Source organism: Mobula birostris, chromosome 13, assembly GCF_030028105.1.
Source record: "Mobula birostris isolate sMobBir1 chromosome 13, sMobBir1.hap1, whole genome shotgun sequence".
Taxonomy (NCBI): Eukaryota; Metazoa; Chordata; class Chondrichthyes; order Myliobatiformes; family Myliobatidae; genus Mobula; species Mobula birostris.
Window position 1 is genome coordinate 15,933,135 of NC_092382.1, and position 23,795 is coordinate 15,956,929.

The 23,795-nt window shown below is 44.6% G+C and overlaps 1 long non-coding RNA gene across 2 annotated transcripts in view; it reads right to left on the bottom strand.

Annotated features, from left to right (window-relative positions):
- Window positions 1-1,713: 1,713 nt before the first annotated feature.
- Window positions 1,714-23,795, bottom strand: part of LOC140208459 (uncharacterized) — a 29,674-nt gene continuing 7,592 nt past the window's right edge. For both annotated transcript variants that reach the window (XR_011888788.1, XR_011888787.1), the window contains exon 3: window positions 1,714-2,012. This is a non-coding gene — a long non-coding RNA (uncharacterized lncRNA). The remainder of the gene's footprint in view (window positions 2,013-23,795) is intronic.

Here is a 23,795-nt window from a genome sequence, read left to right on the forward strand (position 1 = left end):
TCTTTCACCTCAGACGGTTGAAGAAATTGGGGATGGGGCCCAAAATCCTAAAAACTTTCTACAGGGACACAATTGAGAGCATCCTGACCGGCTGCATCACTGCCTGGTATGGGAACTGTACTTCCATTAATCACAGGAACCTGCAGAGAGTGGTGCGGACAGCCCAGCACATCTGTAGATGTGAACTTCCCACTATTCAGGACATTTACAGAGACAGGAGTGTAAAAAGGGCCCAAAGGATATTGGGGACCCAATTCACCACAACCACAAACTGTTCCTGCTGCTCCCATCCAGGAAACGGTACCACAGCAAAAGGACCAACAGGCTCCGGGACATCATCTTCCACCAGGCCGTCAGATTGATTAATTCATGCTGATACAATTGCATTTCTATGTTATATTGACTGTCCTGTATTTATTATAAATGACTATAAATTACACATTGCACATTTAGACAGAGACATAATGTAAAGATTTCTACTCCTCATGTATATGAAGGATGTATGTAATAAAGTCAGTTCACCCTCCCCACTATCTGTTCTGTCATTCTGGCTCCCATTCCCCCTACAACTTATTTGAACCACATCACCCTCTCCCCACACTAGCACTAGCGAGCCTCACCACTGGGATATTAGTCCCCTCTCATCCCTTTGACTTTCCTCTGTCAGTGATCCCCCCGACAGTGTCTAAAGTGGGTCCACCTGTTGTCGTGCGGGACGGACACAAGATTACTCTGCGATGGCCATTTCACCTCATTCCCCTTCCCGACTCTCACCCAGTTTCCCGTGTCCCGCACCTGGGGTGTACCTCACCTCTCCTCATCTCACATGGGGGCAGAACAAAGGTGATTTTCTCAACAGCTGATGTCAAAGATTTTGTTCCCTCGGAGGGAAATGGAAATAAATCAGAAAGCGGACATTTACTTTGGGATTTGTTCCGCTTTGACGGAGAGAGCGACGCCAGGTTGATTCAGCGGGGTAACGCCCTCTCAGCTGGTCCGCCTCCGCTATTGGTTGTAACCAGTGATTGACATCGCTTCGCACCAATGGGAATAGCGCAGCTCCTGAATCCTCTGTTGACAGCGGTGGGGAGGGTCTAGTCACGTGATTAGTAGCCCAGCCGTTAAACCGACAAAGCTCGAGCTCTCCAGCGCGCGGGTGACGTAAGACACGGCGCACGTGAGGGCAGATCTCGGTCTGGGGAGCCCATGTGTGACGTCAGGCGCGTGCGTGCACCTGTGTGACGTCACCTGTGGGGGAGCGCTCGTATTTAGAAACACCTGAATGGACGTTTCTGATGATTTCGGTGGGACAACAACATTAATCACGGGTTTCATCACTGAATCCAGTGTTGTGAGATGGAAAGTCCCCTGTTATGTGTCCGGCTGTGCCGTGTTGTTGGTGGAGTGGGCAGCCTGGTGTTTGTCTCGATTCGGGTCACAACACCAGAATTGCCAGCGGGGTCCACACACAGTGTATTAGTCAACAGAAAACCTCCCGTCCCTGCAGTCTCTGTCTCCTGGTAAACTCAACACCCTGACCATGTGAACCATAGACACCCCTTCCTCTCAGAGTCAGGGAATCAATCAGACAGCTGATCACTGAGAGGAATTATATTTATTGGTCATTAAAGTTCACCCAGATTCGTGTGGACGGATTTGATGTGGAGTTCGGGGTGTCACGGTGAAAGGGCCGGACGGCCGAACTCTCTCCGTTGTCCAAACATCCTTCCAGGTGAGGCGACACTTCACCTGTGAATCTTCCGGGGTCGCCCGTTGTGTCCGCTGCTCCCGATGCGGCCGCCTCGACACTGGTGACACCAGACCCTCCGCAGTTGTGCGGGGTCGGGTTGTTTTTTTTTGGGGGGGGATCGATGTTATTGTTCCCTTTTGTGCGGGAGGGGTGGGTTTTGGGGGTTGATGATCGGGATGCCGTTCTTTTTGATGTAGGGGTGGGCTGGGAGTTTGATTTTTCTCTCTGATCGACTTTCATGCTCTTTCTTTGTTTCGTGGCTCTGTGGAGGAGAACAAAAACTCAGTTGTTCACGGATATTTGCTTTGACAGTAAATTAACCTTTGAACTATCCGCTCCGAGCGGGACTTCCCGGTGTCCAAACATTTTCATTCCCATTCCGATTCCCATTCCCGTCCCGACGCGTCAACCCATCGCCTCCTCTTGTGCCAAGGTGAAGCCACCTCAGGGTCCAGGATCAGCACCTTGTATTCCGTCTGAATACTCCCTCCCCAACCCGATGGCATGAATATCGATTTCTCCTTCCTTTGAACAAATCTCCCCCTCACCCCTCCCTCCCACTCCCTCTCTTCCTCTCTGACTTTTCACGTCCTCTCACCTGCTGATCACTTGTCTCTGGGTCCACTGCTCCATCCCTTTCTCCTGTTCTCCACTCTCGTCTCCTATTAGATTCTATTTTCTTCAGCTCTTGACCTTTCCCACCTACCTGGCTTCACCTATCACCTTCCAGCGAGACATTTCCTCTCCCGCCCCGATTTTATTCAGATATTTCCCCCATTGCATTTCAGTCCTGAAGGAGGGTTCAACTGGAAACATCGACTGTTGACTCTTTTCGATAGATGGTGCCCGGCCTGCTGAGTTCCGCCAGCATTTTGTTTGTGTTGCTTTGGATTTTCAGCATCTGCAGACTTTGTCGTGTTTGTGATTTACCTCTCCGTTGTCGCTCCAGCCTCCGGCTACTGGTGGCGCTGCATGGACCTTCGGCCACTGGTGGCGCTGCATGGACCTCCGGCCACTGGTGGCGCTGCATGGACCTCCGGCCACTGGTGGCGCTGCATGGACCTCCGGGCACTGGTGGCGCAGCCGCGAACCTCCTGCTAAACGCATGCGCGGTGCCGAATGCAGCTGCCGTTGGCGGTTTCCTGTTCGGGCGGCGGTGAGTGGGAACAAATCTCGGGTTTGTGTGAATCGGGGCCGGTGGATCGGGAAAGGTCCGGGCCCGGGCTCTGTCTGACGGCTGGAGCAGGGGTGCAGGGACAATCTTTTAGGTGCTGGAGCTGAACGAGGGGTGGTTGATAAGTTTCTGGCCTAAGTTAGAAGGCCTGAAGTTTACAGCTGTCGTTACATGTACGTGTAGTTCCGCTCTGTGAGTGATCATGCAGAAAGTTTGAAGCTAATAACTGTTGTGGTATTTCTGTTTCAGATAATTGAAAATTGACTGGTTTTCAAAATTGACTCCTTCCACCTTAGGCTAAGAACCTCGATCTCACACCTAGTTAGTGTAGCAGCTCATTTCATGCACTGGGTAACTTCCTTCCCCCATTCATGTAATGAGCAGGTACACAAATTGGCTGTGGCATATATAAATGAATAGGGCTTCATATAATGTCAAGCACTAAACCAAGATGAAAGAAATATATGAATTCCACAGCTCAATAGACAATAGATGCAGGAGTAGGCCATTCGGCCCTTCGAGCCAGCACCGCCATTCACTGTGATCATGGCTGATCATCCACAATCAGTATCCAGTTCCTGCCTTAACCCCATAACCTTTGATTCCGCTATCTTTAAGAGCTCTATCCATCTCTTTCTTGAAAGCAACCAGAGACTTGGCCTCCACAGCCTTTGGGGCAGAGCATTCCATATATCCACCACTCTCTGGGTGAAAAAGTTTTTCCTCAACTCCGTTCTAAATGGCCTGCTCCTTATTCTTAAACTGTGGCCTCTGGTTCTGGACTCACCCATCAGCGGGAACATGTTTCCTGCCTCCAGCATGTCCAATCCCTTAATAATTATAGATGTTTCAATTAGATCCCCTCTCAGGCTTCTAAATTCCAGAGGACACAAGCCCAGTCGCTCCAATCTTTCAACATATGACAGTCCCGCCATCCCGGGAATTAACCTTGTGAACCTACGCTGCACTCCCTCAATAGCAAGAATGTCCTTCCTCAAATTTAGAGACCAAAACTGCACACAGTACTGCAGGTGTGGTCTCACCAGGGCCCTGTACAGCTGCAGAAGGACCTCTTTGCTCTTATACTCAATTCCCCTTGTTATGAAGGCCAGCATGCCATTAGCTTTCTTCACTGCCTGCTGTACTTGCATGCTTGCTTTCAGTGACCGATGTACACAGAAATATAGTGACAGTTAAGACATTAACAAGATTATAGCCTATCAAACATCTGAACAGGGATCCAAGCCTGACTTCGAAGGACCATTACTTTCAGAACTGCATTTGGAGCCGGTTAGAAAATTTGAACGAGATGCAGGCGAAACACAGCTTTTGTTAGTTTTACTGTTATCAATGACTTGTATGTTATCCTTGTTACACTCCTCAGCTTGTTTACGGAAGAAAGAAGTTAACATTGTTTGCTTAGAAGCCACAGGGTTGTTAGTGAGAAAAATTTACTTTTGTATCAGCGAGTAATCCACGGACCACCACAGATGTAGCCTTACTGATACGACTGAGTCAGAGCAGACAGCAGGGCCCACAGCGCTTAGCAGTGTTCCTAAGCAGGTATAAAAATAACAGAAATAAAGCAAGTAAGTTTTTTACACTCTTAGCCACCGAAATTGGAACTAAGTAATCAAGTATGAAAAAAAACGTCTAATGAAGTTTTGCTAAAGCCACGAATATTTCTGAATATTAGTATCAAAAGTGGAAGGTTGGCAACTCTGCCTCGTACCGTTTCTCTCGCAGAAATGTTTGGACAGGAAGTGTATCTGTGAGTGTCGATACTCACAATATCCTCACACGTCGGGTACTACATGGTTAGACCTATACAGATTCTGTTTAGTCTTTAAATGTATAAAAAGTTAAAGAAGCTTGAATCTTTACATAAATTATTGTCGTATCTATACGAATAAAAAATATCGTATTTGGAAGTGATAAATGTTAATAGGGGAGGAGGGCAACCATTTGGGAGGTTTGGAAATGCGTTTTGTCTCGTTTATTGCCTCACTAATTTACTCTTTTTCCTATCAACACAAAGAGACAAACAGCCTCTTTCCAATCAACTACAGTTGGTGGAGCTCGGCCAAGGGGTTGATGCGCTATTAATGACAGTTGAAATGATGTAAAACTAGCTTATAGCCTAGAAATTTTTTTTCCCCATTTGCCTTGTGAAAAAAACTAAATTCACTTTATCCAGATGTAGAAGAAGATTTTGGATGATTACCTTGAATTCTTCATCAAAATCAGGCCGAAGATAAGCGAGCAGTGAATTTTTCTTTCATTATTTTGGACTTTTAACCTGGGTTTCGATGTTCATTCCTTGCTTAATACAGCTGCTACCTGGAATCCAATGGTACCCGTTGGAAAGAGCGGAAAAAGGCTCACACTTGTGTCCAGTCGTCCCTCGGCTGGAGAGAGACGGAGGATCTGTGAAATGGAGGGAGGCTACAGCAGGGCATGCTGGGAAAACAACGGGTCGAGCGAGGACAAATTTCACAAATACCTAAATAAAAAACAGTCACAGCTCCAGGATTTCACCAAAAACGATCAAATATCCTATCCTAATGTTATTAGTGGTATTTTCCCCACCAGTTACCACTCCCTATCCCAAACCCCCGCCTCTGTAAAATTCCCCCTATTTAATATGCGGCCGCTGTTAAATTCCCCGCTTGTTCATTTTGACTTTTTTTTACCGAGGTGCCGGAGTGGTGCCCCGGTGAGCTCCGGCAGCACTGCACTCCTGTTTAGATCCAAGTAAAATGGACCCGGGGATCAAGCTGCCCGGGTTTGTGAGGTGTTGAGCCAGTATTTCTGGTCTGGGATCAAATGTTTGTTTCTGGAGTTCCTCTGGAAGCAATGCTGTTAACCTGAGGAGAGAATGTGTTTGTATTCCATCCCTCACAAGGACAGGCTGTGATTAAATGGGCTGTTCTGTGTTTGCACCAGCAGAAATAGACCTGGGGGGGTTTCAGTGTTCAAACTGTGTTTGGAAATTCCTCCACGCTGTCACTTGTCTGTCAGACAGTGGAAATCAAACAGAAACTCAACTTGCTGGAGATCTGCACTAAATTCTGAACCCATTCTGACAGAAGATTGTGAACCTGAATGGTTAAATTTGTTTCTCTCCCCACAGCAGTTCCTTTCCTGTTGAGCGACTCTGGTGATTCCAGTTTCTTTCTATTAAATTCACTCTGGGATGGTTTACATTTCCTGATTGTCTGTTGTACTTGGGAATGTGTTCAGTGCAGTTGTTGCTGACAAGGTTCACATGAATAATCTCAGGAATGATCGGTTTTATGTGTGAGGAGCATTTGATGGTTATGGGGCTGTGCTCAGTGGAGTTCAGACGGGGTGGTGAAAGGGGAGGTGGTTAAGTAAACCTACTGAATGCTGAGAAGCCTGGATACAGTGGACATGGAGAGGATGTTTCCATTAGACGGAGAGTCTGTGATCTGACAGCACAGTCTCAGAATAAAGACGCTTCCCTTTAAAACTGAGATGAGAAAAATTTCTTCAGCCAAAAGATGGCTGATCTGTGGAATTTGTTGCCACAGAGGGTGGTTGGAGGCTGCCATTTGGGTATATTTAGGGCAGAGATTAATATATTCATCATTACTAAGTAGCTTCAGGGTTACAGGAGGAAGGCGGGAATATGGTGTTGGAATAAATCTCAGCCATGGTTGAGTGCTGGAGCAGACTCGATGGATCGAATCACCTAATTCTGTTCCTGCATCTTATATCTTAGCGATGACTGAACGATGACTCCTTCCTATCCCTCATCAGGTTTTGTGACGTGTCAGGGGCAGTTACAGATTTGTTCACTGAGATCATTAGATTTGTCTTCAATGTTTAGATTTCAGTGAGCAGAAATATTTTGTTCTCCTTTGTGTTGTTAACGTGCTTCATCATCTTTCATGTTAAAGTTAGACCTGCGGTGAGAGATTTATTGGAAGAAAAGCCCACAACTGGAAGAGAACCACGACTGAAGATGAGGGAACAGCAGCAAGTGACCCAGCCCGAGGACTGAGAGCACCAACTGGAGAGAACCCTTCTGACTCAGGGTTTCCATTGATTCAGTCCGGAGCAAGTTTGGTGAGTCTCATTTACTCAAACACTGGTCCTTTAGACATTACATATCTGTACAGAGTAAGGTAGGGAATAGTTATGGTGAGACTGAATGTGCCCAGAAATACCAGTTATGCCTCTGTCAGACCCAGTTACAATCACTTCTGGTCTGGTAATGTACTGTCAGTATCCCAGCTCTTTAATCTCACTCACATTCCCTCAGTGTTTGCTCATTTGAAGAACTTGCATCTTATGAAGTAGCTTTTGGTCTGTTCTGAGTGTGGAGAGGGAAGGAGGGGTGTTTATATTACTATCTTGCAAAAAGAAGTAATTGTTTGACATTACTTGCTGCAAACTCACTCCCCATACCCTGTACATTCTCAACCAGATTATTGACATAGATGACAAGTAGCAATGGGTGTAACCCTGGGGAACTCCACGAGGCGCGGGCCTGGACTCCAATAACCAGCCTCCCATCATCACCATCTGCTTCCTGCCATCTAGCTGTTCCCAGACTCTGGACTCTGTGACAAACACAATGTTAGCAGCAAGACTAGACAGAGATTAATATAAAGAGAGATTTGTTGCTTCCTGGTGCGTGGAATGCACTGCCTGAGTCAGTGGTGGAGGCAGATACACTAGTGAAGTTTAAGAGACTACTAGCCAGGTATATGGAGGAATCTAAGGTGGGGGCTTATATGGGAGGCAGGGTTTGAGGGTCGGCACAACATTGTGGGCCGAAGGGCCTGTACTGTGCTGTACTATTCTATATTCTATATCAAGACAGAAACACCTCCTCCTCCGTCATCTGTATAGGGTCCATGATCGCATTGCTGTTTCGCCTCACTGTGAAGACGCTGTATGTCTCCTGAGTAAACATAAATGCAAAAAATCCATTTTAAATCTCCCCCACCTACGTCAGCTTCATGCATTAATGCCCTCTCTGAACTTCAAGAAGACCAATTTTGCCTTTTGGTATACTTTTGTTTTGAATATATTTGATGAAGGAGTTGGTGCTCTCCTTTTCATTATCTGCTGGAGCAAACTCGTGCCGTACTTCAGCCCTCTTGATTCCCTCCTTTAGTAACTCTTGAATTATTTATACTTATCAGTACCTCATTTGTTCTTTCCTGCCTATACTTGCTATGCACTCCTTCACCAGGGTCTCAATATCTGTCAAAACCCAAGGTTCCCTAAACATGTTAGCCCTGCCTTTTATTCTGTCAGCAACATTCAAACTCTGTACTGGTCGTCATTTATGCATTCCATCTCTGTACTCTTAAAATAGCAGTTTTGAAGGCCTCACACTTACCAAGCACAGATTTGCTCGAAAACAACCTGTTCCAATCCACGTTCACCAGATCCTTTCTGATACCATTAAAATTGGCCTTTTCTCCAATTTAGAACCAGACCTACCCATTTCCATAATGATCTTTAAACTAATGGTATTATGATCACTAGATCCAAAGTATTTACCTGCACAGACCTCTGTTACCTGCCCCGTCATGTACCCTAACAGTATTTCAGTCTATAGTTATGACCTCAATATATTGATCAAGGGAACTTCCTTGAACACATTTTACCAACGATATCCCAAACAGCCCTTTAAAGTATGGGTGTCCCGGTCAATAAGTGGAAAGTTACAACTATCTAGCATCATAACCTTCTAAGTTGCCTGTGATTTCTCAAACAATTTGATCCCCCAAATCCTATTGACTATTGGGCACTCTGTAATATAATCCCATCCCTTCCTTATTGTTCAGTTTCACCCATAAGGCCTCAGTGGTTGAGCTTTCCAGTTTGTCCTGTATGAGCAATGCAGGGACATTTTCCCTAACTAGTGATGTCACTTGTCCTTCTTTAATCCCTGCCACTCAATCAAATTGTGTCTAACGCAACAGAACCCTGGAAGACTGACCTGCCAGTCCTGCACCTCCTCCAATCAAATCACATTAATGCTTGCAATACTGTAATTCAATACGCTGATCCATGCTCTAAGCTCATCAGCCTTTCCTACAATACTCCTTGCAATGAAATAATACACATTTGGGAACATTTGTTTCACCATGTTCTTTCTTTAGACTCCTGACTTTTTATGTTGGATTAACAGCATCTTTCCCACACAACCACTCCACTATCCACTCTGGTTCTTCATCCCCTTGCAGCTCAAGTTTGACACCTCACCCCATCCCGATGCAGTGTTAACAACCCTTCCCGCAAGGGTATCAGTCCCCCTCCAGTTCGGATGCAAAACGATCATGTCTGTCCAGGTCCCATCTTCCTTGGAATCATCCAAACATCTGCAGCACTCCACAATGCACCATCTCATCAGCCACACGTTAGACTGTATTATATCCTATTTCAGGCCTCACTAGCATGTGGTATGGGTGGCAATCCTGAAGACACAACCCTGGATGTTGTGCACTTTAACCTATCACCTACATCCATGAACTCACTTTGCAGCACCTCTTCACCCTTCCTGCCCTGTCATTGGTGCCGACGTGAACCTTGACCTCTGCTCACACTACCCTTAAACATGTTTCAGACTGGATGCGAGATTTCCCCGACCATGGCAACACACCATCCAGAAATCTTGTTCTCATTAATAGTGATGGCAGTCACTGCTGCTTCCCGTCACTCACGGGCCACAGTGAAGAGATATGCAAAGTATGCATTGGCTATACAGGACCCTGGTCAGACCCCACTTGAGCTCAGCTCTGGTCACTTCACTACAGGAAGGATGTGGAAACTATAGAAAGGGTGCAGAGGAGATTTACAAGGATTGGGGAGCATGCCTAATGAGAATAGGTTAAGTGAACTCAGCCTTTTCTCTTTGGAGCGGTGGAGGATGAGAGGTGACCTGATATGGGTGTATAAGATGATGAGAGGCATTGATCGTGTGGGTAGTCAGAGGCTTTTTCCCAGAGCTGAAATGGCTAGCACGAGAGGGCACACAGATTTAAGGTGCTTGTAAGTACAGAGGAGATGTTTTACGCAGAGTGGTGAGTGCATGGAACTGTGGTGGAGACGGATATGAAGGGGTGTTTTAAGAGACTTCTGGATACATGGAGCTTAGAAAACTAGAGGGCTATGGGTAACCTTAGGTAATTTCTAATGTAAGTACATGTTCAGCACAGCATTATGGGCTGAAGGGCCTGTGTTGTGCTATAGGTTTTCAATGTTTCTATGTTTCTAAAGTTCACCTGCTATTTCTTTGTCTTCCATTACTAGCTCACCAATATCATTTTCCAGTGGACCAATATCAACTCTCAACTCCATTTTTTCTTTTTATGTAACTGAACAAAAACATTTGTTATCCTGCTTGATATTATTGTCTAGTCTCACCTCATATTTCATCTTTTCCCTTCTTATAGCTTTTTTAGTTGCCTTTTGTTAGATTTTAAAAGGTTTCCAATCATCCAACTTCCCACTCACTTTTGCTTCCATATTGACACTCACTCACTCATGGACTAATCACAGGACACACAAAAGGCGAACAGTATAGATCACCAGCATTTCATCCGAAGTTGCACTGGTGATGTTGCCTAGCTGGGTAATGAAACATCTGCAAGCGAACAAGCCAGCTCGGCGAGCCACTAAACAAGATCTGGGTTATTACACAGCACCCAATCTAAGCGAGCCTTTCCCCAAGTAGGCTCAAGCACAATCGCAATAAATCCCCTCTCCTGCGACCCGACACCTTAAGTATGCTTGATTTTCCCATTCCCCTTGCATATTGAAGTTCGCCAGGACAGATGTGTCATTACCCTTATTACATGCCTTTTCCCTTTGCAACTCAAACCCACATCTTGGCGACTATTTGGAGGCCTGTATATGATTCCCATAATGTGCTTTGTTACCCCCTGTAATTTCTTATCTCCACCCACAAAGAGTCAACGTCCTCTGACTTTATGTCCCCTTTTTCTGAAGGTGTAATTCCATCTCGAAAACATAGCCAATGTCTTCCTGCCTGTCCTTTCGAAACAAAGTATATCTTTTGATGTTAAACTCCCAAACAAGATCTTCTTTCAGCCACAACTCAGTAATGGCAACAACGTCGTACCAACCAAAATCGAATTTTGCCTCTGTGGTACAATTTAACACTTGGCTGTGTCCACATTTAAACCTGCTGGCTCATCTTCAGCTCTATCATACTGGTTTCCATCGCCCTGTCATATTAGTTTAAAACACTCCCAACAGCTCCAGTAAATTCGCCTGCAAGAATATCGGACCCTGCTGGAATCCCTGCCCCTTGCTGTACTCTTCGGCCACACACTTATCTGCCACCTCATTCTATTCCTATCCCCACTGTCGGGTGGCACAGGCAGTGATCCCGACATTACTACCTTTGAGTTCCTGCTTCTCAGCTTCCTTCCTAACTCCCTGTGTTTTGTTTTCCAGACCTCTTCCCTGTTCTCTTCCTATATCATTGGTACCAATATTTATCACGACTCGTGACCTTTCCTTTTCAGGATATTATGGACGTGTCCAGTAACGTTTCGGACCCTGGCTCCTGAGAGGCAAAGTAGCATCGGTGTCTCCTTTTTGAGTCCACAGAATCGCTTACCTCTCCTGCTGACTATAGAGTCCCGTATTACTGCTGACATCTTCTTCAGATTTCTGCTGTTCTGCACAACATCTGGGAGTTGCCTGAGTTCATGTCCCAGCTCCTCGGAGCATAGGATACCGTAGAGGTGTGGTGGGGCTTATTGCCTGAGTTCACGTACTAGCTCCTCAGAGCAGAGGAGACTGTAGAGGTGTGGTGAGGGTGTATTGCCTGAGTTAATGTAACAGTTCCTCGGAGAAGAAGAGACTGTAGACTACTGCGGGGTGTGTTACATCGTGACTGGCTGAGCTTGGAAAAGGAAATGGAAATAATGTTCCTTTTCTGTGGCTCAGTACTGACAGTTTCAACCTAAAGAAGTGTCGAGAGTATCCGCTCCATTATGAGAAAGTAAAAGTCAGTAGAGCAAGTAAATTGCCCCCCGACCCCCACTGTTACCCTCTGCGGTGTTGCCCAGTTCAGCAGAAGCTGAGCAGTGAAAGCGGTGAAACCAGCCGCTCCACACAACACTCTCCTCTCCAGAATCACGTGTGCACTTGGTGCTCGCTGGAACACCGGGGAATCTGCAAACTACGAACAGAGGGGAGAGGGGAGGCTTTAACAGCGAACCTGAATCAGATCAGAAATGTTTCGGGGCCATCGTTCATCTTCAGACGCTCTTATCTCTGATCTCCCAATTTCACCCAAACAGTGTCATTAACAATTTCTTATTATTGGGGTAAATACGTGAGTGTTCAGTGTTCATCAGATCAGGCATTGACCACCTATTTCTGTCCATCCTAAGATGTTCAGCAGAAACACAAGGAGACTCTGCGGGCACAAACTGAAACACTGAGAGTGAACACGATCCTGATGAGGGAGAAGGTGAAGGTTTTCCAGCTGGTTGATCGATACGCTGAGCTCACGGTCATTTCTACTCTTCGAGATCGGAGACTGGTGGAACATGAGCTGCTGGCAAGAGGCAGAGACCACGAGGAGTGGAGAGAGGAACATCTCCGCGGACAGCTGGAGAAAATCGGGATTGCTCATCTGTTTGAGAATAGTTACTCACATAGTTTTTGGGACAAAATGAAAAGATTCTTCACACAATCAACTTCGGGATGTTCAGCAGCAGTGGCCGGAGTCCCGGGGATCGGGAAAACATTGGTTCAAAAGATTGTTTATGACTGGGTCACGGGGAAAATATACCAACAATTCCAGTTTGCCTTCAGTTTCAAATTCTGGGATTTAAACTCCATTAATTGCAGAATAAACTTGAAAGAACTGATTCTGCATCAATATCCACATTTTGGGAATGCCCTGAGAGAGGTCTGGAAGAACCCAGAGGGATTGCTGTTTATATTCGATGGATTGGATGAATTCAAGCACAGAATCGATTTTGCTGACAGTCAGAGAGATACAGAACCCAAGCACCAGTGCCCAGATCCTGAATTCAAGTGCAAGGTGTCTGACATTGTGTACAGTTTAATCCAGGGCAAGCTGCTCCCAGGGTGTTCAGTGCTGGTGACCACACGTCCCACTGCGTTACATCTATTGGAAAAGGCGAAGATCAGTGTCTGGGCTGAAATCCTGGGATTTGTAGGTGAGGAACGGAAGGAATATTTCATCAGGTATTTTGAAGATCAGACGGTAGCGGCAGCAACCCCTCCTACTGCTGGATCCTCGCTCTGGCATTGGGTCCCTTCTTCACACAAAGAGTCAGGGACCCAGAGCGAATTCCCAAGACCATCACCCAACTATATTCCTACTATATTTACAACATCCTGAAAAACCATGGTCGTGAGATTGACAGTCCCCTGATGTGTTACTCAGGGTTGGTCAGATGGCCTTCAGAGGAGTGCTCGAGAAGAAGATTGTGTTTACAGGTGGAGATTTGATCAACTACAATCTGCAGCCTTCCCAGTTCCTGATGGAGCTTTTGGAGAGAGAGGATTCTGCCCGGAGCGTGGTGTACACATTTCCCACACCTCACCATCCAAGAGTTTGTAGCTGCAGTAGCACAGTTCCTGAATCCACATCCCGGGGATATCCTGTAAAGGGATTTGGATAAAACTGTAGTGAATCAGATTGTGAAGAATTGTGACAAGTGACCAGGGGATCGGTCAGTAATTCCCCAAGGACAGGAGGGTTCTGTGGTTCCTTGTGAAGGGATGTTGGAGACTTCATCAGATCAGTGAACAACGGCCATTGGTTTAATGGTAGTAAATCACAGGAATGGCCGTGTTTCTCACTGACTGTGACACGTCCATTGACAATGTTCCTTCTCAGTTGTACAAGGCCTTGGTGAGACCGCACCTGGAGTATTGTGTGCAGTTTTGGTCCCCTAATCTGAGGAAAGACATCCTTGCCATAGAGGGAGTACAAAGAAGGTTCACCAGATTGATTCCTGGGATGGCAGGACTTTCATATGAAGAAAGAATGGATGAACTGGGCTTGTACTCGTTGGAATTTAGAAGATTGAGGGGGGATCTGATTGAAACGTATAAGATCCTAAAGGGATTGGACAGGCTAGATGCAGGAAGATTGTTCCCGATGTTGGGGAAGTCCAGAACGAGGGGTCACAGTTTGAGGATAGAGGGGAAGGCTTTTAGGACCGAGATTAGGAAAAACTTCTTCACACAGAGAGTGGTGAATCTGTGGAATTCTCTGCCACAGGAAACAGTTGAGGCCAGTTCATTGGCTATATTTAAGAGGGAGTTAGATATGGCCCTTGTGGCTACGGGGGTCAGGGGGTATGGAGGGAAGGCTGGGGCGGTGTTCTGAGTTGGATGATCAGCCATGATCATAATAAATGGCGGTGCAGGCTCGAAGGGCTGAATGGCCTACTCCTGCACCTATTTTCTATGTTTCTATGGTTCACTGTTACCAACACTGACTGCAGCAGGTGGGTCAGAGATTCACACCCCCTTCCCAGTGAGAAGGAGATAAATACCATTGTGAGATTGTCCTCCCTGCCCTTCCCCGTGTGTGACTTTTCTCACTACCAGATACCGTGAGCGCATCTCTTCTGGGCCTCTTTTCAGTCTCACCCCTCCCGTACAATCTTTTTCTGTAACCCCTCATCTTGTATGATTATCGTTTCCCCCCGAGTCCTCCTGTGAGACAACTCATCCCTATCCCCCTTCCTCCTGTGGGATCTTTTCCCCAATCCCTTCCTCCTGTTGGATGTCTTCCCCATCCCCCTTCCTCCTGTGGGATCTCGCTTCCCCATCCCCCTTCATCCTGTGGGATCTCTCTTCTCCTCCCCCTTCCTCATGTGGGATCTCTCTTCCCCATCCCCCTTCATCCTGTGGGATCTCTCTTCCCCATCCCCCTTCATCCTCTGGGATCTCTCTTCCCCATCCGCCTTCCTCCTGCTGGATCTCTCTTCCCCATCTGCCTTCCTCCCGCGAGATCTCGCTTCCTCATCCGCCTACCTCCTGCAGGTTCTATCTTCCCCATCTGCCTTCCTCCCGCGAGATCTCGCTTCCTCATCCGCCTACCTCCTGCTGGATCTCTCTTCCCCATCTGCCTTCCTCCCGCAGGATCTCGCTTCCTCATCCGCCTACCTCCTGCAGGTTCTATCTTCCTATCCTTTTGCTTGGCTGGAGTCCCACCACTATCTCCCATTGACACTTTCCCATTCACAAATCTTCCTCACTGGGGGACTTACTTCCATCCTTCAATTCTTGCAGGTAGGTTTGCTAGAGAGGCTCTAGTGGATTTAAACGAGATACAAGTGGCGAGGGGAACCAAAGTGTAGGAACAGATGTAGGGGAGAAGGAAGAAAAAGGAGATAGTAAAGTTGTTTGCACCGTTAGTGATAAACAGAGAGATAGAGGTGGAAAATTTCTTAAATGCATTTATTTTAATGCTAGGAGCATTGTAAGAAAGGTGGATGAGCCTAGAGCATGGATTGATACCTGGAAGTATGATGTTGTAGCTATTAGTGAAACATGGTTGCAGGAGGGGTTTGTTTGGCAACTAAATATTTCTGGATTTCATTGCTTCAGGTGTGCTAGAATCAGAGGGACAAGAGGGGGAGGTGTTGCTTTGCTTGTCAGAGAAAATATTACAGCAGTGCTCTGGCAGGATAGATTAGAGGGCTTGTCTAGGGAGGCTATTTGGGTGGAATTGACGAATCGGAACAGTGTAGTAACACTTATAGGGGTGTATTCTAGACCACCAAATGGGGAGCAAGAATTGAAGGAGCTAATTTGTAAGGAGATAGCAGATATTTGTAGTAAGCACACGGTTGAGAGTGTGGGAGATTTTAATTTTCCACACGTAGACTGGGAAGCCCAGACTGTAAAAGGGCTAGATGGTTTGGAGTTAGTAAAATGTGTGCAGGATAGTTTTTTGCAGCAACACATAGAGGTACCAGCTAGAGAAGGAGCAGTGCTGGATTTCCTGTTAGGGAATGAGATAGGGCAGGTGACGAAGGTATGTGTTTGGGAGCAATTCGGGTCCAGTGATCACAATGCCATTAGTTTCAATATAATTATGGAGAAGGATAGGTCTGGACCGAGGGTTGAGATTTTTGATAGGAGAAAGGCTAACTTTAAGGAGATGCGAAAGGATTTAGAAGGAGTGGATTGGGACAATTTGTTTTATGGGAAGGATGTAATAGAGAAATGGAGGTCATTTTAAGGTGAAATTTTGAGGGTACAGAATCTTTATGTTCCTGTCAGGTTGAAAGGAAAGGTTAAAAGTTTGAGAGAACCATGGTTTTCAAGGGATATTGGAAACTTGGTTTGGAAAAAGAAAGATATCTACAATAAATATAGGCAGCATGGAGTAAATGAGGTGCTCGAGGAATATAAAGAAGGTAAAAAGAATCTTGAGAAAGAAATTAGAAAAGCTAGAAGAAGATACGAGGTTGTTTTGGCAAGTAAGGTGAAAATAAATCCAAAGTAAATGCAAAGGGTTTCTACCGTTATATTAATAGCAAAAGGACAGTAAGGGATAAAATTGGTCCCTTAGAGAATCAGAGTGGGCAGCTATGTATGGAGCCAAAAGAGATGGGGGAGATTTTGACCAATTTCTTTTCTTCAGTATTCACTAAGGAGAGGATATTGAATTGTGTATGGTAAGGGAAACAAAGAGGGTAGTTATGGAAACTATGATAATTAAAGAAGAGCAAGTACTGGAGCTTTTAAGGAATATAAAAGTGGATAAGTCTCCAGGTCCTGACAGGATATTCCCTAGGACCTTAAGGGAAGTTAGTGTGGAAATAGCAGGGGCTCTGACAGAAATATTTCAAATGTCATTAGAAATGGGGATGGTGCCGGAGGATTGGAGTATTGCTATATATGGTATATATAATTATCTGGATAGACAGGGTCTGATTAGGAACAGTCAACATGGATTTGTGCATGGAAAGTAATGTTTGACAAATCTTATTGAATTTTTTGAAGAGGTTGCTAGGAAAGTTGACAAAGGTAAAGCGGTGGATGTTGTCTATATGGGCTTCAGTAAGGCCTCTGACAAGGTTCCACACGGAAGGTTAGTTAGGAAGGTTCAATCGTTAGGTATTAGTATTGAAGTAGTAAAATGGATTCAGCAGTGGCTGGATGGGAGACGCCAGAGAGTAGTGGTGGATAAATGTTTGTCAGATTGGAGGCCGGTGACTAGCGGTGTGTCTCAGGGATCTGTACTGGGTCCAGTGTTGTTTGGCATATACATTAATGATCTGGATGATGGGGTGGTAAATTGGATGAGTAAATATGCAGATGATACTAAGATAGGTAGAGTTGTGGATAATGAAGTAGGTTTTCAAAGCTTGCAGAGAGATTTAGGCCAGTTAGAAGAGTGGGCTGAAAGATGGCAGAGGGAGTTTAATGCTGATAAATGTGAGGTACAACATTTTGGTAGGACTAATCAAAATAGGACATACATGGTAAATGGTTGGGCATTGAAGAATGCTGTAGAACAGAGGGATCTGGGAATAATGGTGCATAGTTCCCTGAAGGTGGAATCTCATGTGGATAGGGTGGTGAAGAAAGCTTTTGGTTTGCTGGCCTTTATTAATCAGAGCATTGAGTATAGGAGTTGGGATGTAATGTTGAAATTGTACAAGGCATTGCTAAGGCCAAATTTGGAGTATTGTGTACAGTTCTGGTCACTGAATTATAGGAAAGATGTCAATAAAATAGAGAGAGTACAGAGAAGATTTACTAGAATGTTACCGGGGTTTCATCACCTATGTTACAGAGAAAGGTTGAACAAGTTGGGTCTTTACTCTTTGAAGCGTAGAAGGTTGAGCGGGGACTTGATAGAGGTATTTAAAATTATGAGGGGGATAGATAGAGTTGACGTGGATAGGCTTTTTCCATTGAAATTGGGGGAGATTCAAACTAGAGGACATGAGTTGAGAGTTAAAGGGCAAAAGTTTAGGGGTAACATGAGGGGGAACTTCTTTACTCAGAGAGTGGTAGCTGTGTGGAACGAGCTTCCAGCAGAAGTGGTTAAGGCAGGTTCGATGTTGTCATTTAAAGTAAAATTGGATAGCTATATGGACAGGAAAGGAATGGAGCGTTACGGGCTGAGTGCGGGTCAGTGGGACTAGGTGAGAGTAAGCATTTGGCATGGACTAGAAGGGCCGAGATGGCCTGCTTCCGTGCTGTAATTGTTATATATCGTTATATGGTTAACCCTACCCCTCTGGAGTCTCTCACATCAGAAACATTTCTCTCATCGGGAAATGAGGCAGAATATGTGGAGTTCACAGGGTCACATCGACAGACTAAATTACCGACATTCGGTGAATACCCTGGAGCTGGGCAGTGAGGGACATTGATAATGATGGGAACTCCGATCAGTGATTTACCGAAGGGTTTAATGTTTACTGAAATATTCGAGTGAGAGAAATTCCCTCAGACCCACAGTTTGAATCACTTTGTTGATCAACTTGTTTGTTTGTGTTCAGACTTGGGAGGAATAAACTGGGAGATTCAGGAGTGAAACTGGTGTCTGCGGCTCTGAGGAACCCGGAGTGTAAAATACAGAAACTGTGGTAAGTACCAGACTGTGGGAGATTGTGTTTACAGTCACTGGGTGTCTGACACTGAACATTAATGTGATCAGTAATTGTGTTGCTGATAAACACTGGGGATTTGTACCGTCTCCTGTCTCTCTGTGTCCTTCACCCTCACTCTCTCTCATCTCCAGGCTGGACAGTGTCGGTCTCACAGATTCTGGTGCCGAGGATCTCATCTCCACTCTCAGTACAAACCCATCACTGACGGAGCTAGACCTGAGTGGTAATAAACTGGGAGATTCAGGAGTGAAACTGGTGTCTGCGGCTCTGAGGAACCCGGAGTGTAAAATACAGAAACTCTGGTAAGTACAAGACTGTGGGAGATTGTGTTTACAGTCACTGAGTGTGTGACACTGAACAATAATGTGATCAGTAATTTCTTTATTAACCTTTTAATTGATTTAAAAGTATAAATACAGTAAAGAGGAGAATTAGTTCAAGTATATATATCAGTAACAATACAAACCAAGATTAAGATAGACATTGTCAAAGTCATAGATATTAAACTAGTCTAATATATAATAAAAGAAAATGAAAATAACAATTCTCCTCTTAACCAGTTTATGAAGAGAAAGGAAAAAACATTGGGTTTTAAATGAAAAGGGAAAAAAACCACTACACTATAACAAAACAAAAAAAGGGGGACTGGGCATCTCATTTTGAGGATACGACCCAAAAAGAGAGAGAGAGAAAGACTTTCTGATCAAATCTAAAACTTCGATTAAAAAAAGATCGTAAGAGTAATAAATCAAATTAAATGAAAATATTGGATAAAAGGTCACCATATTTGCTCAAATTTAAAGGATGTATCAAATGTCCGACTTCTTATTTTCTCTAAACTTAAACAGGACATAATGGAGGAGAGCCAGTAAATGACTGTAGGTGGATTAGAATCCTTCCACTCCAATAAAGTGGCTCTCCCAGCCGGTAAGGTCGAAACGGCTATCATACATCGAGCGGAAACAAGAATATTTCGTAAGCAAATTAGGTTGTAGATCCAGATCCAAGACTTTTGATAGTGTTTTAAAAACATCTCTGCAAAAGTTATCTGGCTTTATACAAGACCAATACGTATGAGTTAAAGCATCCAGCTCAATATTACATCTGTCACAAGTAGGATTAATACTGGAGAAAATATGCGCTGGTTTATCCTTTGACACATGGGCCCGATGCGCTACCTTGAACCGTATCAAGGAACGACAGGCACAAATAGATGAGTTGTTAACCAAATGAAAAGTTTTACTCCATTGATTATCTGAAAATGACTCTTGAAGAGCATTTAATTTTATCATCAGATATCATTCGTGAACTCAATAACCGTTTATAGATTAAGCTAACAACCTTTTTTGAAATGGACTCTCCAGGAGGCGCTCATGGTGTGAGGTACATTTTGGCTTCGCTCCATTCCCTTTTCTTCTTTTACCCATAACCACCCTTATTTAATCTGTTTATACCTACACTAATAGGTTTATAACACAAATATATCTTTGAACTTTGATTTTAACTCGCTGGAAATGTGAACCAGAGGACGAGAAGTTAAAAATGGGAAGGACTCCAACGGCAACGGGAAAAAAAAGATGGCGATCCTAAAGCATCTAAGCAAATACCAATAACTTTTGAAATAATGTCGAATCTTCTAGATGAAAAACTTAATCAAAGATTTGCTGTGTTTGAAGAAGTTTTGACGATGATTCAAGATGATATTAGATCGTTTAGATGTGAAATTGATCAACAGCAAACTAGAATTTCAGAACTGGATGCTGCCCGTTGGCAGAGGACAAAAGATTGAAGCCCTGGAAAAAAATCTGGCTTCAACATCCCATGTTGGAACGTTATAAATCCAAGATTATTGATCTCGAAGATCGATCCCGATGACAGAACTTGCGGATAATCGGGCTTCCCAAAGATATCGAGACGGCCGATCCTACCAAATACTTTTCTCAATTTTTAATGGATATGTTTGGTTCAGAGGTTTTGGAGGCCCCTCCATTGCTCGATCGCGTGCACCATACATTGCGCCCCAAACCTTCCAGAGAATTTAAACTGAGACCCATTATTATTCTGTTCCATTATGCTCACATGAAGGATCGTGTGGTGCGAGCTGCGCAGCGGAAAGATATGATCCAATTTCAAAGTTTCAAATTTTGCCTCGTTGAAGATTTCAGTCCTGAAGTTCTGAGGGAATGGATAGCTTTTAAACCACAGATGTCAGAATTTTATCAAAAAGGCCTTAACCAGCGTTGCTGTTTCCAGCACGTTTGAAAATAGTTCTTGCCGATAACTCTCGTCGTCTGTTTAAATCTCCGGATGAAGCTCAGTTTTCTTGACAATCAGCGTTCCTCTGCTCCGGACTAATTAACGGACTGTTGTTTATTCTCTTTGTTCTTACATGCTTGTTTTTTCAGTAGATCCAGATCCAAAACTTTTGATAGGGTTTTCAAAACATCTCTCCAAAAGCTTACAGCTTTGGATTTTTATAATCTGAGGGCTTTTGCCCTGGGTTTGTAGGGTAGGTATTTTTCATATTTTCGGATAAGTTTTCTTTCTTTACTGATTCTGTATTTTATTTATTCTTTTTTACTTTTTATTTTTCTTTCTTTGAAACTTTATAGGCCTATATCCTTGCTAAATGTGGATTCCAAGATATTTTCAAAATTACTGGCAACTAGACTGGAGAAAGTATTGCCTCCAATTATTTCTGTTGACCAGACTGGATTTATTAAAAATCATTATTCCTTCTTTAATATTAGGAGATCAATGAATATTGTTTATACTTCTTCATCCAGAACTCCAGAATGTGTCATTTCACTGGACACTGAGAAAGCTTTTGACAGAGTCGAATGGACATATTTGTTTAATTCGCTTGAGAAATTCAATTTTAGTCCGATATTTATATCTTGGATTAAACTGATATACCTTACCCCCTTCGGCATTTACCAATAATCAAAGATCTCCCTTTTTTCCAGTTATTTCCTGGTACTCGGCAGGGTTGCCCTCTTTGTCCATTATTATTTGATATTGCCCTGGAACCTTTAGCTATTGCTATTCGTGACTCTCCTAATATATTTGGCATTACCCGCAGGAATGAGATACACAAACTATCACTATATGCAGATGATTAATTATTATATATCTCTAACCCTGAGAAATCCATTCCGGCAGTGTTAGCTCTGCTTCCTCAGTTGAGTAACTTTTCCGGTTACAAATTGATTAATAAGAAGCATAAGGACTTATTGAAGTTCAATTTTTTTTCCTAAATCCTTTTTTAATACTGTTGATTCCAAAAGTTCCTCTTATATATGGCAGAATAAAAATCTCAGATTAAGTAAAAAATACTTACGTAGAACATAGACATAGAACATAGAATAGTACAGCACAGTACAGGCCCTTCGGCCCACAATGTTGTGCCGACCCTCAAACCCTGCCTCCCATGTAAGCCCCCCATCTTAGATTCCTCCATATACCTGTCTAGTAGTCTCTTAAACTTCACTAGTGTATCTGCCTCCACCACTGACTCAGGCAGTGCATTCCATGTACCAACCACTCTCTGAGTAAAATACCTTCCTCTAATATTCCCCTTGAACTTCCCACCCCTTACTTTAAAGCCATGTCCTCTTGTATTGAGCAGTGGTGCCCTGGGGAAGAGGCGCTGTCTATCCACTCTATCTATTCCTATTATCCTCTACACCTCTATCATGTCTCCTCTCACCCTCCTTCTCTCCAAAGAGTAAAGCCCTAGCTCCCTTAATCTCTGATCATAATGCATACTTTCTAAACCAGGCAGCATCCTGGTAAATCTCCTCTGTACCCTTTCCAATGCTTCCACATCCTTCCTTTCGTGAGGTGACCAGAATTGGACACAGTACTCCAAGTGTGGCCTAACCAGAGTTTTATAGAGCTGCATCATTACATAGCGATTCTTAAACTCTATCCCTCGACTTATGAAAGCTAACACCCCATAAGCTTTCTTAACTACCCTATCCACCTGTGAGGCAACTTTCAGGGATCTGTGGACATGCACCCCGAGATCCCTCTGCTCCTCCACACTACCAAGTATCCTGCCATTTACTTTGTACTCTGCTTTGGAGTTTGTCCTTCCAAACTGTACCATCTCACACTTCTCCGGGTTGAACTCCATCTGCCACTTCTCAGCCCACTTCTGCATCCTATCAATGTCTCTCTGCAATCTTTGACAATCCTCTACACTATCTACAACACCACCAACCTTTGTGTCGTCTGCAAACTTGCCAACCCACCCTTCTACCCCCACATCCAGGTCGTTAATAAAAATCACAAAAAGTAGAGGTCCCAGAACAGATCCTTGTGGGACACCACTAGTCACAATCCTCCAATCTGAATGTCCTCCCTCTACCACCACCCTCTGCCTTCTGCAGGCAAGCCAATTCTGAATCCACCTGGCCAAACTTCCCTGGATCCCATGCCTTCTAACTTTCTGAATAAGCCTACCGTGTGGATCCTTGTCAAATGTCTTACTAAAATCCATATAGATCACATCCACTGCACTACCCTCATCTATATGCCTGGTCACCTCCTCAAATAACTCTATCAGGCTTGTTAGACACGATCTGCCCTTCACAAAGCCATGCTGACTGTCCCTGATCAGACCATGATTCTCTAAATGCCTATAGATCCTATCTCTAAGAATCTTTTCCAACAGCTTTCCCACCACAGACGTAAGGCTCACTGGTCTATAATTACCCAAACTCCCTTCTACCTTTTTTGATGGGGGACATTTTGGCCAATTCCCTGCCCTCCCCTTTAATGGCTGCACGCCAGGTTTAATTCCCAACCGTTCTAACGGAACTGGCTCCAGCCTGAAGCTGTCTGTCGTTCGGAGCATTCCCACAGTGATTAATTTCCGCCTCCTGTCCAGTGGCACAGCTTCCAGTGGATGTGCGGGTTTGAGACTCCCCCACGAGACCCCGGGGAATTAGACAGGAAGAGCCCGGGGGCCGGGGTTCAGTCTGGGACACTGGTGTCCCGGGGCGGGATTATCCCGGGAGAGAATCCTTTTGCTCCCTTTGCTGAGGACGGTGCATTCGGCAGGTCTGGCTGATATAATGATGTTAAATTGACAAATACCTCGGCAGTGACCCTGGATCTGCAGCGATCTCAGACACGGCCCTGAAGTGTGATTTTATAATCATCGGTTCCCCGATGCAGAGTGACGGTGAGAAACGGGACTGATTATTCAATCTGTCAC